This window comes from Brienomyrus brachyistius, chromosome 10 (genome assembly GCF_023856365.1).
Source record: "Brienomyrus brachyistius isolate T26 chromosome 10, BBRACH_0.4, whole genome shotgun sequence".
In the NCBI taxonomy this organism is placed as follows: Eukaryota; Metazoa; Chordata; class Actinopteri; order Osteoglossiformes; family Mormyridae; genus Brienomyrus; species Brienomyrus brachyistius.
This window is the reverse complement of record NC_064542.1, coordinates 23,771,067-23,787,396: the sequence shown is the minus strand read 5'-3', so window position 1 is coordinate 23,787,396 and position 16,330 is coordinate 23,771,067. Positions and strand designations below refer to the sequence as shown.

Genomic DNA, 16,330 nt, shown 5'->3' with positions numbered 1-16,330 from the left:
GGTAAACATACTTATAGCTGGTGGAAGATCTTATTGTGTAAGAGAAAGTGAGTAGGCCAGCATATAGAAACAGCTACGACAGGAAATGAGACGCCGATTTAGGTGAGTCAAAAGCCCAGAAGGCGACCGTGACTCTGCCGTTAACACAGCAACCCATGGCACTGCTGTCACTTCACACGCAGCCGCAGCTGCAGCCGGAGACGCAGCCGCAGCCGCAGCCGCAGCCGCCGAATCATAAACGGTGGAAATCAGCATTCATAAATTCCATAGTGCTAAATACTGGAACGGTCGCGGTTATCCGTGGAAGACTATAAAAGGACACCAAGCCTCTATTAAAATTATAGTGGAATTTTCCAAGATAATTAACATTTAGGGTTTCTTGGCTATAAGTGACCGATTTCTGTTACATGATTTAAACTTTAACTGTAAGTATTTTAATGTGGCTCGAAGTAGATGATACCTCCATGTATAATTTACATACATATATTGGTATGGGGGGGGGGGTTAAGGTAAGCTTTAATAGGTATGGAACTGCTGATTTAATTGCACCACTAAAGGACTGGAATAGAAGAGGCAGGCACTGGGAGAGGGGAGAAGCCTGCAGCATCTGTTCCTGTGCACTTTTATAACAGAAGAGTTTCGTGTCCATTGCTTGCCTACATAAACAGGCAGTATGTCCAGCTCAGCTGCATCCATGCAGACTCGCCAGTGTCAAAGCAATGATGTGATCACATGATACATGTGATGTACGGTGGGGGGGGGGGGGGGGGGCTTCTTGCTCGAGTGATTCAACAAAGGAACATGCTGTATGCATATTTTTTTTTTGGAGAAATGAAATTTTCCATCGTTTTGACAGAAAAGGAAAGGAACTGCGATTCGCACTGCACCTACTGTATACCCCCATTTCCCCCTGGTCTCCCCCTAAATGTGAAGCTACAAATTCCCCTTAAGAACACTGGCCATTGTTTTACTAACTATAGACAAAAGCATGCTATAGAAATAGCCAGCTCACTGCAGCCCCTTGCCTTGAGAGTGAGGAATGAAAATGGACATGAAAGTCTGTCCTCTGGATGTAAGAGATACGGTGGAAAGAGGATGATACAATGACCTGAACAGTAACCAGAGGAGAATAGCTTAAGGACAGGTAAGCCTAGATAATTGCTGTGGTAAGGGGAAGCAGTGATGGTACAGTACAACAGTCACGAGCAGGACTGAGGAGCGGCGCCATTTTTTATATTACATTTTGCAGAAAGACCACTTATACTCGCTTAGATCAATTGAATGTGGAATAAAAAATGATAAAATGGGTTCTCCAATTGACACTTGATGAGTCAGCATTATAACAGCTCAGTGGAGAGTTGGCACTGTGGTTATGGAGACGTAATGGACTTATATCTTGAAAAGTCGTCAATCCGTGTCCCAAGAAAGGCTCCTTACCCTGGGCTGAGATGCTTACCCTGAATCACTCCAGTATCCAGTCGTGTAAATCGGTAAAAGAATTACACACTGTACAGGATAAGAGTGCGAGAAAAGCCTCAGAATAAGTCGTGATTTCGCAGGCTTATAAAAATGTGCCCCGAGTCAGATTTTTTAATGGTTGTAATAAAACAATGTGTATTATGAAATCTGCATTTATATATTTATATTGTTGACAGCACATGAATTGTACTTAATCTGTTATAATTAGTTGTATTGTTACGGAAGCGTAGAGATACGATGTATATATGTATTTATCAAGTTGCACATATTGGGTATGTACATGGTTATTTACATTTACATGGACATTTACGGCATGTGGCGGCCACCCTTAGCCAGAGCGACTTGTTAACAAGACGGGAAAAACCCATAATAAATTGCTTTGCTTTGACTGTTCCTTCGCTGCATTGATCATTAGAGAAATTCCATTTCCTCCTATGGATTTCTAACAGTGATTTGGACCTGTCACCCTGCTTGTGAAAAGACGTGATTCACTGACACATTGAATCTTTAGATACCATCCCGATTTCCAAGAAACCTGTGAAAGAGTAACGCATTCGTGACTCATAAATATCTGATGTCCTCGTGTTTAATACTGTATCTGCGTCTCCCAAAGCACAGAACATACCCTGTGATGACCTTGTCAGTACCTGTCTTTCCTGTCAACGTCATGTTTAATTGGAGAGTCCATAATATGTATTAAAATGGCAAGCCTTTCGTCCTGGAATAAACCACTGCAGCTACTCTTAAATATTAATGGTACAAAATGGTTTAGTCTTGGGGTTAAAACTGTGGACTTGAAGCTTTATTAAATAGGAAAAAAGCCATTGTTTCAGTTGAATGTTCAGTTTGATTTTCATTTTTCCTTTTCTGCTTTCTCTATGTAAGAAAAGAGCTAAACCCTAAACGGGTATGGATGAATATAAGCTTTACATCTCATCATTAAATCTCATCATTAAATGCTTGACATTAAGTAGTGCAGTAATACATTGTTGGAATGCCAGCCTGTATTTAAAAAGAAGATATTTTTTACTCTCTTTGCTGTACTGTTCTCAGTCAAGCTTTTGACGTATTGGGGTCTCTATAATCTCAGCAGAAGTTTAAAAAACAAACTGCTCTGTCTGGACGCCTTTTTGTAGAACAGTATTTTCTTTCATTATGTTATTTTAATATTGTTGTTACCTGTGTAATTTAATCTAGCTTTATTTTTTTGTGGTATTTATTGATTTCCTTTTATTTGGTAGTGTTACCCAAATAGAACACCTTAGGATTTTACATAAAATATTCATTCTGAGTTAAATTACTCAGATTTTATAGTCCCGGCCAGGTTTATTGGCATCCCTCAATTATAAGTACATAATGTAGATTTCCTTCAGAATAAATGCAAACAAACCAATTTCATATAATCAGAATATGCAATAAAATGTCCAAAGTTATTGAACAACAACAAGACAAAGCTGTCATATAGTTAAATAGAAATGACGTTTAGGTTTTTTCATTGTTGCAAAACTGGAATCTATGGCTTAGTGGCAGCAAATGTTGGAGTAACAAGAGTTTATCTTTGGAGTCCATCTGAGGTGCCCACATTCGTGACTGATGTGTATCTGAAGGTAATACTTTTATATTTAAATGCATTTTGATCACTTGAGAAAGTTACTTTAGCAAAAGGCCATGTATGTTCTCTAATAGCCTGGGCAGCCACAGAAAGCTCATAAAAGAGCTCAGCAGAGAATCTGTGGGGGCAGGGAGGGGCTCATGATCACTTATGCGTGTCGTCTGTGAACAGTTCTGACTGGGTGCCCACTGTAAGAGCAGGGACTCTCTGAAATGTGAATGTGTGACAGCAGCGCACAGGGGCCAAGAGGAGTCGTGGCGTGACTTTTCACGGGTCAGTCGCTTAGAAATGCAGGGGGAGTGTGTGCAAAGAGGACTTGGGGCCTGCTGGTAAACATCTCCCCTTTCGCTCGCTTCCTGTAATATGCCTTTGATCTGATGCGTACAAAACAAAGATAATTTGCCGTGAATATACAATTGACCTAATAGGCCATATCTCTCTCCTTCTTGCTCGTGGCACCCGTCAGCTAAGGAAGTGAAAGCCCGTGAAATGTAAGTGCTATCACAAAAGATGCAGGAAATGGGAGTCGTGTCCTGGGGGGGCTGCTGTGTTTTCTCTCACGGTGGCCCACTTTCTGCTATCTGCTATTTAGCTAGCTGGAGTATAAAGAACAGAGCACTTGGCTGGGCAACTTTATGTCAGTGGCAACTGTTAAAATGACCTAGTGTTTGGAGCTTCTGTACTGCTGAGACTGAGGGAAGGTCTACAAGATGGTAGTGAGACCAGCTGTGTTAAGGAAGGTCTACAAGATGGTAGTGAGACCAGCTGTGTTAGGGATGGTCTACAAGATGGTAGTGAGACCAGCTGTGTTAGGGATGGTCTACAAGATGGTAGTGAGACCAGCTGTGTTAGGGAAGGTCTACAAGATGGTAGTGAGACCAGCTGTGTTAGGGAAGGTCTACAAGATGGTAGTGAGACCAGCTGTGTTAGGGAAGGTCTACAAGATGGTATTGAGACCAGCTGTGTTAGGGAAGGTCTACAAGATGGTAGTGAGACCAGCTGTGTTAGGGATGGTCTACAAGATGGTAGTGAGACCAGCTATGTTAGGGAAGGTCTACAAGATGGTAGTGAGACCAGCTATGTTAGGGAAGGTCTACAAGATGGTAGTGAGACCAGCTATGTTAGGGAAGGTCTACAAGATGATAGTGAGACCAGCTGTGTTAGGGATGGTCTAGAAGGTGGTCGTGAGACCAGATATGTTAGGGAAGGTCTACAAGATGATAGTGAGGCCAGCTGTGTTAGGGATGGTCTAGAAGGTGGTAGTGAGACCAGCTATGTTATATGGGTTGGAAACGGCACTGACAAAAAGACAGAAGGCAGAGCCGGAAGTGGCAGAGTTAAGGATGTTTGTGTTGGGAGTGGCAAGGATGGACAATAGTAGGAATGAGTATATTAGAGGGAGAGCTCAGGTTGGATGGATGGGCGACAAAGCTGGAGAGGTGAGATCGCATTGGTTGGCACATGTACAGAGGAGAGATGCTGGGTGTGTTGGGAGAAGGATGCTGAGGACAGAGCTGCTAGGCAAGAGGAAAAGGGGAAGACCTAAGAGGAGCTTTATGGATGTGGTGAAAGAGGAAGGTGGAGAAAACAGGAAGAAATGGAAGCAGATGATCGGATGCGGCAACCTTTAATGGGAGCAGCAAGAAGAAGGAGAAGCTATTGCTAACAGTGAGGATTCCGTAGGGAGGGAACGTTTTGGAATATCTGTAAAATAAGCATGTTCTGAATCTGCAGTAAAAACTGTTTAGTTTTTCTTTCACTGTTGGATTCCCTTTAGGATGCCCCCCCCCCCCATCACCATACTACAGCCCTTGGGTGGGACTAATCCTCAGTGAAGGAAGACCGTTCCCTGAATCTGCGGTCAGGGCTAAATGCAGTGCTTTTGTATAACAATGCCCACTCGCTTTGTCGGGGAGGACCACACAACAGTGGTCCCAAATGGGACCCCCAGCAGAATGACATCATGGGCCAGAAGTTACTGCTGATGTCTGCAGTGGAGGGCGAGCGTGAATACTCTAGAGAATACTCTAGAGAATACTGCAGAGAATACTCTAGAGAATACTCTAGAGAATACTGCAGACTGCTTCCCACGCTGGGACGTGTTAACTCTCCAGAAGAAAACGCAGCCCATGGTACTCATATGGCAAAGAAGCTATTTTAAGCTATATAATGAATTATGACTTGTTTCGTACTATCGTCTCATTCATACAGTGTCCTGTGTGCCCAGTGCTTTCTGGGATAGGCTGCAGGCTAATGCCGCACCCCTGTGCTGCAGGGGTAGGCTACACTGATCCTGGAGTGCCGGTATCCAGCAGATCTTCTATCCTACCTGGTTTCTGATGAACCACAGCTGATCTCAGACAGATAGTAACTCATCAGGCAGGATAGAGAACTCCAGGATCAGGGCTGCCTACTCCTGCTGTATGGCATAAGTGGCTTGAAGTTGGATGGATGGTTGGATGGACAGAAAATTTTTAATAGTTCAGAGGTTCATGAATCCAATATTTCACAATGGATTCATGAAGTATAATTTTTGAGGCTGTATATTATCACACTAGTATAACACCCTGATTCAGAACATTCTTTTAGTAGCAGACAGTGGTGTTTGACCACATTTGCTGTAGCCTCTATTTGTGTTCTTAGAGTTCCCCTCATATACATACATATAATTTCATTTTATTTTTTCAATTGTATAAAATTTACAACAAATGGACATGAGTTCACACTGCTGCATCCAGTTGTTTATTGATAATCAAACATGGCAAAACCAAAAAACAGAAGGGTTTATATAATACTATTTCATGGTGCTGCAGTCGTTGCTTTACATGTCTGCCGCCGCTCACGACCACATGCTGGGTTCAAGTTGGTTAAAATGTCCATCTGGCCTGTGCGCTTATCGCCACACACACTGCAGACACTGTAAATTCAGTATGAACTTTTCTACAGGCCTTTGGCAGAACCGAGTGGAGTCTTGATGGGTTATTGACCAGTTTGAAGAGGATAATGACAATGATGATGGATCAATGAGATTAGCAAGGCTGGATCAGTAGATACACAGTGTGCGATACTGAGAAACTATTTGCGTAAATTATTACTGGAATAACTGGGTTTGTGGGTGCTGTGTGAATGTGGGGCCTTCATACATACAAACAAGGCAAACGCCCATGTTAGGAGTTTGCTGAACACATACATAAGAATATAATATAAGAGGGAGTGACATTTCAGAGCTGCAAGGGGACTGATTATGCCTGGCCTGTTTTGCTTCTTTACACAGCCTTTTTATTTGCATAAATTCTGATGTGTTCTGTGCAATATAGGGTGAATACACTGTGACTGATACTATGTCCGAGTCTTGTTTTGACACAAACTTATTAGACCAACATGTAATGGTTTTAAATGGTCCTCCAGGAATAGCCGTGTTGTTAGCTGTTGATTATGGCCTACTTTTAAGAGTTAGTCAAGCTGTTTTTCACTTTATCCTGCAGGGAGTTTGTAATAAAAAAAAATATAATTGCAATTTATATTTCAGTCTCCCAGCTCCAAATTCTCTTGCTAACGGGATAAGTATCGCCTTGTAACACTTGGGTAAAGTCCTCTTTCTTGAATTCTTAACTTTTTAATGGGCTGCCAGTTTGAGCGAAGCTATCCATTATCAACTGGAAGAATTGGCCTCGGTAACATGGCAAATATTCATTGCGTTTAATTGATGAATCTGTGCTGCTGCATGCTGTGTTGAGCTGCATCAGTTGGAAAACAAACAAACAAACAAACAAAAAAAGATTCCGGAGTGTGCTGTTGTCTGGAAATCTCAGCGCCTTACAGAAATGATGCAGTGCTACACAGCAAGTTCAAATGAAAGATAGCATGCAGTTCCCAAGGAAGCGTGATAATCTATTCCTGCAGTCTTTCTATTATACAGCGTTATATCATATAGCCGAATACTATGATAAGGAATTGAAAGTTATTTTTGGATATCGTGATAAGAGTCCTAGCTGCATTATTCAGTGCTTTGGTGCTTTTATCGTTTTTCATTCACAATCCTGTAGGGGCCACATGGTCAGAGCTCGGCAAGACCTAAAGCAGCAATGAAGTGCATCCGTGCGATACAGGCGTGTGATTCCCTTGTGCAGCGCAAAGGCTTGTGTGAGGGGACCGTGCACACGGATCATACGCATGCTGGACTGTAGCACTCGGAGGAAAATGCCGCTCATCGTCACGCCGTTTTTACCCAGCTGCCAAACTTGCAAGACAAAGATCCACTTGCTGCTGTGCCATGACGTGAATTGAAACAGCATGTACAACATTAAAAGGAAGAAAGTTGCCCACTAGTTTACTGAACTACCATTTTCATGTTTTCTAACATGTTGTTAAACTGATGCCTGCACTGATCCGGGGTCAGCACCCTGGCAATTTCTGACGTACACTTTGGTCAGAATGTTATTTTTAAGACAGACATGGTAAGACAGACATTTTAAAACATAGCCTACATATATAGTTTTTTAATCTAAATATTTTACCAAGGACACAGACAGGTGGTGCCGTATGTGTGTGAGTGTGTGTTTGTGTATATACACATATATAGATATGTGTGTTATGTTTCAATGGTTCACTTTAACACTAGAAACTCACTGTTTAAATTAATCAAAAGATTGTTTGCAGAAAACAGTTTTGAATGCATATCTCATATCTTCTTCCTATGTTAGAAACTCAAAACATGAAAGAAAATATGGTTCAGTGAAGTGCAAATACAGCTCATAGCCCCATTTGCCAAAAATGTCATTTGTGCATGATTACCACATATTTTAATTATATGTATAAAATATTAATATTTTTCTCTTTATAATCTATTATATTACAAGAAGGAAGTGATTTTTCACAGTATTTTATAACAACATTATATACAAAGACAACAGTGAAAGCTTGTTTAGTGGTTTTTTTCACTTGTTAAGGCCAATAGTGTCAAACTGCCACTTCTAGAAAGATTAGTATTTGAAAATACATTTTCCATTATACCGTTACACACATTCTGTTACACTGTTTCAGTTGGTGCAGTGATTATTATTTATCTTGCTATTCTTAAGTTATATTGCCAAAAATGCAATAGTCAAATTAAGAATGTTCATGATATACCTGGAGTACTCTCATTACTAAATCAACAGTGGTCCTCAAATAACACTACATATTACCTTAAGACAAACTTTATAGTAAATAACAAGTTTCAAATAAGTAAAATATTTCATTCAGTATTTACTTCTCTCTATAGGGACTACAAATGTAATATTTGAATATTCAGTGCCTTTTTTATTATTTTCAGTTTATAACTGGAGTGTTTAATACACATTTCTCAAGAAAACAATTTCAGTACAATTAAAGAAGGATGTAATTAAATGTACTGGGACTGTAAGATATCCTCTAAGTAGCATTCGCTACTCTTACTTAACTTACTAATGCGGAAAAGAGGATTACTGCTGCCTACCGTTCCCTGCCTTTTTTCCTGATATCACTTCTAATAAGGGAATCCATGACTTTCACCATTAGCATCCTTCCATCTTGCCAGAGGTGTAACCCAGTGTGGTTAATTAAACAATCGGATGAAGAGTGTGCATCCAAGTGCTGTGCTCCAAGTCTTCCTTGTCAGGTAGGGGTCCATGCCATGTGGTGTCGGAATAGGTAGATGGTGTGATGTGGAGGTGAGACACTGAGGGGGCACTTGCCGCAGTTTTCCTGGGGTGTCTCTGCATGATGATTCTACGATGACGTAGCTTGAGTCCTTGACTTGGGGCCCAGCAGTGTCACTATTCTTGTTCAAAAGGACAGTAATATATGGTAAGATGTTTACAGCTAGATTTCAGTTTCCTTGATTTAGAGACGCCCTCTACTGATTACAGTTACTTCAATATAGCAAATCCCCTGGACTTGTACCAAGATCCAATACTCCAGTTGACCTTCATCCAATCACCATCCCTCTATAATTACTGATCGGCTGTATAGGAGTCGACGGCCCCTAAAAAACAACAGGTGCTGAACGAACAGCATTTTATTAGGCAGGGGACCAAACTCTGCTGCTTGTGCCTTGTGTCTTGGAAGGAGTTGGACAACAAAAACAATATATTGAGTTGTCATCATATAACAGTTTTAACGATAAGAAAATGAACAATTTTGGTTACCTGTCGATAAGGAACATTACCGGAGAACACATAACATCATGAAACGCCATTCCAACCAGTCATCATTTTAGAACAGACAAATAACAAATGGACAGTGAGACTGCCTTACCGTAGGGAAGCATGCCACATTGTTCTGCTTCGGTAATATACACAAGTCATGGAAGGGGTGAGAACTTTCTCAGAGGTTACTTTGGTGCTGGTGAAGAAATTGACAGCTCAGCAGCCACATCTTTTAAAAAGGAGATATTGGGCACAAACAAGGTAAGAAGACGTTGGTGTAGTGGTGGTATTTTATATTGTTAACTGTGCTGAAAACTTCTGCCAACTAAAATTTTATTTCACTACTCATAGCATTGTCATGATGTAGTCCATGAAGAATTCAAGTGCTTATAGTCGCAGACCCCAGTAATTAGGGTTTCCACTTTCAATTTAAAGAAATATGGGTGAAATCTCATTTTATCTTTCAATGCAGGATGGGTGAGACCCTACCATCAATGTCAAACCTGTCGCCTACAAGCAGAGAGACAGTGAAAAACCTAGTAGCAAACTCTACTATCTGAGTTTTCTGTTATGTCTTACAGCAATTTTTTGTATGATTTATTTATTAAAATTAGATTTTAATTTGCAGTCCAGTTTATCCTTCTCATGTGCATGGGGAATTTTTAAAGAAAAAAATTAAGGGAATTTTAAGGTGAATTTTATTCAAAAATTGAGCCTGGAATTAAATAAATAATGAATAATATTGTGAGAATCATTGATATTGACTGATATGAACAAAATTATCATGATAAAATTTTTTGCCGTGATGCTTAGCCCTAGGTAGCAGTAAGACTTGAGCACGGGGAGAAAGTCACACTGGGGTCTGTGTGTGTCTCTCTCTCTTCAATATTACATGGTGGTTAGATGTGGAGATGTGTGGCTCAGCCTGTGATTGGATGGTTTGAATGCCAGAGGCAGCAGAGTGATTTCACTATTGGGCCCTTGAGCGACGCCCCCAGGTGCCCCCAGGACTGTCTGACCCTGGCTTCTTAATTGAATGTTGCTTTGGATAAAAATATTTGCTAGATAAATGTAAACGTATTCAGTTATACCATTGGTGTGTCTGTTATGGTTGTTACTGTTATAGAAAATGTTGGTCATAGTGCAAATGATAAAGTAATACTACATTTCCAAGTTGATCCATCCAGTAATTGTAGAAATTGTAGAGGTTGGAGGGTGAGGGAGGCATAGGGATTAGATGAAGGGGTGGGTGGGTGGCGGGGGGTGACCGCACTGTCGGGGGAATACGTTGTCATGCCAACAGCATCCTTTTTAATTTGGATTACTATTAGTGGTTTATTAGTGTGTTAATTCTTATTCTTGTACGTGTATTTAATATGTTTATATCTTGTATTGTTTCTCTTTTTATAGAAACCACACCACATACCGATTCACTTTTAATATAACATCAGTTTGGGAGAACTATCGGGTATTGGAGTCTTTTTTCGACAATCCGATGCCCCACATTCATCATAGTTACTACCGAACCTTAACGCTTCTATTCTATTCTATTGTATTCTATTCTCTTCTAAAACCATAAGCCTACTTTACATCTAAGATTAATACAACACTTACCTTCAGGTCAAACAAACAAAAATCTTGTCTGTAGATTTTGAAACATTTGTGTCACGCATGATGGCATATCAAAGAGAAACATTTTCTTGTAGATTTCTGTGATATTTATACTTGCATACAAATAACCTTATTTTAAAGCGTGTGTTACTGGTATGTCGGTATCAAAGTAAGCACTTTTTTTTTTTACAAGACAGGGAAAAACTAAGGAAGTGTCATTGATGCTTGGAAATCGCGTCATTAAATCTGCCCTGTGCAATTAGTAGATACATATGTTCTGTATGCTATATAAATTCTAAAACCTTTTTAAGTATCACTGGCATATTCATTACAGATTTTAAACCATCAATTAAGTACATTAAAATCACATTATCTTTTCGTTAGTGACATTACTATCTTATCAGGAGTGTTTTCATATCGAGATATTGTCTTGAAGTGATGGAATATCAGTCGCAGATCATTAATAAGATTAAGTTAACTTGGAATAATTACAATACGATAAAATAAGGTTTGCAGTGATGGAACATTTATTTTTACAAATACCGTACTGTATAAATGATGTTTGTGATGACATCATGGCAATTGTGGAGTTTGTGATTTTGTTATATTAAATAGAAGTCCAGTAACTTTAATATGTGGCAGTCATGGTTAATATGACCACTAATAATGGTTACTGGCCTTGGATGGGTTAGCCAGTATTAGCTAATTTATCTAGAACAACACCCAATAAAGTCTTGACCTCCATGTCACAACAAAAAGTAACAGTGTGTTTTATGGGTCAGGTCTGCAGGTTAGGAAAATGTTCAATGTATCCTGCCAAGAATCCAGACAAAAACAGCCCACCGAAGCTATGACAGAGGGGATGCATAACCTAATAGATCTGGCAGAACTATAGAGTGAAGAGCTACCTGATCACGCTGGAGTATAGTACTTTTAATCAATCCATAGCACCATAGAGCAAATTGGGAAGAAGCCTGTCCTGACTTCAGAACCTTCTGTGAGGTTAAGAAAACAAACTTTTGACACGTCTGCCTGGTTTTTCTGAGGGTCAGTGTTGTTGTTTTCTCTCCTCAAACTTCATGCTGTGCTGTTGCCCACTTCACCGACGGCCCCCTATGGAAGCGCATTACTGCCAGGGGCCCTCCTCACAGATAAGCGCCTCACTCGAGATTTCTCCCGTTACGGATAATAAGATTTATGACAGCACTCGTCGCTGACTTGTTCTCGGGGAGAAAAGGCCGAGTCATTATGGGTGCTCCGTTGAGCTCGGCGTCGGACACGCCCCTGCCGCCTCAGCGCACGCCGCGGTGGTGGTGGGAACATGTGGCGTGTGAGGGAGAGAGTCCTCCTTAGCCGGCTGAACACCAGATGAGTGGGAGTGAAGCCTGTTTGCTGTGAAATTGAGAGGCTATGAGCCAGGGTGGCCGGCACTGCTGCGGCCTTCCCCTTCTGCCGATACCCGCCAGCTGTTTGCAAATCAGTGTCTTTTCTGTGGGACAAGTTTCCACAGTAATTTATGATTAACCTTATTTGGAGCTTTGGGGAGACTCAGAATGCAGCTAGAGCTTGTATTCTGGCCTGGATCGATGGGGAAGGCGTTCGCCGCATCCGATACGTCTGAATAGGGTTTTGATTCATCTGCGGCGACCAATATGACATCAGTAATCCCTCTGCATCTCACCAGAATCCGATTCTTTACAGAGGATTGAAGCAAGTTTTTCTGTTTTACCTGCTAAGCATCTCATACCACTTGCAGCTCTAACCAGGTAGAGCAGTTTCCTATCCTGTCCCCTTACATTTTACACATGCTGTAGAAAAGCATTTGTGAGACTTTCTTGTAGTTAGACTTATTTTCCGCCTTTCTCCCCCTTTTTCACGAGCAGGCGAAGGTGAATCATTTTCAGTAGTACAATACACACTGTCAGATCTGAGAGACATGTGCTTTCATCTTTAAGATATAATTTCTCTGCTGGAGTCGACCAATTTCATCTTAAATTATTTTTTTTCCTTTTGCGAAATACATTATACCTCTTGTGCGTTTTCAGACTCAGCAGAGAGAAACAGGTGATTCAAACATTTATTCCGTAATGAAGCCTAAACTGAGATACATGCATTCTTACTTTATTCTTTTGCTGCCTGAAAAATAGAGATGCTGCATTGTTTTTCTTGTCTTCTTAGATTATGCCATGTAATTTAAAATGCCTTTACATTCCATAAAATATGCTCAGCATAATATTTCCTTGGTAATTTTAACACTGTGGTGCTATATATAGATGATGTGGCCAACACCGAAAACAGTACCAAATGAAAAGATATTACAAACATAAGAACTTATCCTAAAACCAAATTTACAGAGAGTGTTCAGATCCACTCCCAATGGCCCGTACCCTGACGGTGTCACCAAAAGTCCAGATGTCTTAGCAAGACATCAAGGTCGCTTCTATATATAGCCCTGAAACCAAGTCATGTTTCAGACTGGCCATCATCAAGCTGTTTTTCCTTTACTCAGCATTATTTCAGGTTTACCCCAGTACCTGTCTCTGTGAAGGATCTGTTGGTTACCTGTCTCTGTGAAGGACCTGTTGTTTACCATGTCTCTGTGAAGGACCTGTTGTGTACTGTGTCTCTGTGAAGGACCTGTTGTGTACTGTGTCTCTGTGAAGGACCTGTTGTGTACCTGTCTCTGTGAAGGATCTGTTGTGTACTGTGTCTCTGTGAAGGATCTGTTGTTTACCGTGACTCTGTGAAGGACCTGTTATTTACCATGCTGTAGTGTTCAGTCAATATCAAAACCAGAAATAAATTTTACATAAATGTTTTGTAACAAGGAATAGTTTTTTTCTAAATACTTTTTCAAAGCAGTTAATTACATTCTGGTGTTCATTCACAGGCTTTTCTTATCAAACAAACGTAGCTTCGTAGCTGCAATAACGCTAATTACACTCATTATTTCAAAGTATTGTGTAATTCTGAGACCTTTTTATTTGCAGCCTTTACATTGTGGGATTTATTTGACCCAGCTTCAAAGAAACATAATTGGCCAAAGAAAAAGCAGGATATTTATTCAGTATTGGTCATGACATCTCCACGTGAAAAGGGGCCGATCTCCTCCTACGATAGTTTTTGTTTTCCTGCTCTGTCATTCTCAAAATTAATGTCGTCGAGTAGCTTGTACTCACGTTCTTTTGGCATCTTAACGTGGTCTTGGGAGGCTGACCACTCAAGCCGAAACACTTTCTGCTATTATTAGCCCTCTGATTTTACATCTAACATCTGGGTCGTGAGTTTGTGCTCAGCAGGATTATTCTCGTACATTAGCGGAAACTCCTTCCTAAATAATTTGAGATTTAAAATTTTAAAACCTTAAAAATCTGATGGAACAGTTTATTAAATTATGGTATTTACATAAAATGATTCTTAACATTATCAGCAAAGAAATGCAAAAGGTTTTCCTCAATTTTACCTCATTTTTTCCCAATTTAACTAGAGTGTCATAAATGAGGCAGCTACGAGGCCTCTTAGGACCCCTGTGTCAGCAGCAGAAGAGCAGCAGGATCAGGTCTGTTCATATGTCACTGTAAATACACACATTGCTGGGTGCCACCGTGACAGAAATGCATGCAACAAATTATTCCTGTGTTACGAGACATTTTCATCTCTGCATATAGCAAATAAATCATTTTACTTGGAAAAGAGGATATCTTAGCGTAATTTTACATTTTCTTATTGGATTTTGCTTACATGGCTCTTTAGTATGTGACTTATGTCTTAGAAAAGGCACTGTATCTATAATTATGATTAATGGTCAACTGCGGACTGGAAGCGTGCAAATAATCACTGCAGTTTGAGCAGCTTTACAGCTTTTGGTGTGAACAACATTCATCAAGGCATGCAATCAATGTGCCGTGCGGGGCTACATATTTATTTTTGTGCATCCCACTTTCTCCTCTCGATTTTTCATCCATGGAGTCGTTCTGATTCTGCCAGGGCCGCGTCTCTCCTCTCCTGCACCCCTCAGTCACATGATAAGCTACCTGTAAACATTTGAAGAGAGCCAGGATTCTCTGTCCTCTGCTGTTCTGATCCACTTTAATTTGACCATCTGTAGGTTTATCACCAGGGCTGTTTGCTAAGGAACTTTATAGGATAATTAAATATTGTCCTGCCCAGTTCTATTTAATATATACAGGGTGTTATTTCTGTGACTCTTTTTTTCTGTTCATGTAGCATTTTTTTTCGTTGGAAACGCACATTTTGTGGAGAGATCACTGCCACGATTTATGTGTAGATTTTGCCGTTTCAATCAAGGGGTTCCTTGATGGCACAAGGTTTAAAATGTCTGATTGGTGCAAATTTACCGGCACATCAGGATTATCCCCTACAGTTTGAAGTAAATGGGATAAAACCTTTCATCATAGGAGTCAAGGCCTTAGTTTAACATCTCGTTAGCTGAAGGATACGTCTGACTGCTTGGTAGCCAGCAGCACAGTGTTGTATAGGAGAAATGACAGGCAAAACCAGAATGCAAGGGAACCTACTTTAATAACATACCAGGCACAGAGGTACCCACCAGTCCCAGTTATCTTTACTGCAAGACCCTAAAAGATCTTAACCTGACATGCCAGCTGCCTGTCACGGCAACATGAATTGCTGCAGTTATTTTGGGCATAAAGGCTACCAGTAATTATATCTATGTTAAGGAAAAAGAGACTGTCTCATTCAACACTGGCCAATTTTTTAAGCCTCTGAAAAAAATCCAAATAAACAGCCACCATTTGTAACGCTTTAATGTGTTTACATATGAGAGGATTAGGGAGAGACCCAAAAGTTGCCCATGAGGTTTTTACAACAGTCCCTGGAGTTGTCCTAAGTGATTATCTGCTTTGAATATTCTTCTGCGGATCATCTAGTGAGACGCACTCCGCAATGGATCAATAGGGGCTGACTGGGAAATTTTTATTTAGTATGTGTAAGCTCTGAGATCCTTTCTTCAGTTAAATAGTTAACTTAGATCAAACTCTCGGTACCTTCCCTCTTTTGCATATCAATACAGTCATTGTAAATGCAACAGGAAACCAGGCAGAAGCAGGCAGGAAGTGTGTGGTGCAGGGAGCGAGAGAAATGTTCTCAGATCCTGAAGCAGCATAACCACGCGAGGTGGAATCACACTATGCGTTACTCTTCCATCCACACTTATTGCCAGATTTATGTGTGTAATATGTGCAAGTTTAAAGCTAATGTTCAGCTCTGGGGGATAAAGAGGGGCGAGAGTAAATGATCATTTTCATCCACACTTGACCTATACTTAAAACGAACTTTCTAAACCCTGCTGCTTAGAAATGCTTCAGCATGCATGATAACTCCAGGTTAAATTGCTTATACTTACAACCTATAGTATCTCCCCTTTCTCAAGCATTTATTCTTAGATTCTTAGCTGCTGCAGTACCTCTGTGCATGTGTC

The 16,330-nt window shown here is 40.5% G+C and overlaps 1 protein-coding gene across 4 annotated transcripts in view; it reads left to right on the top strand.

Annotated features, from left to right (window-relative positions):
- The window catches only part of nlgn3a (neuroligin 3a), a 165,938-nt gene that overhangs the window by 24,415 nt on the left and 125,193 nt on the right, over nucleotides 1-16,330 (top strand). The window lies entirely within an intron of this gene.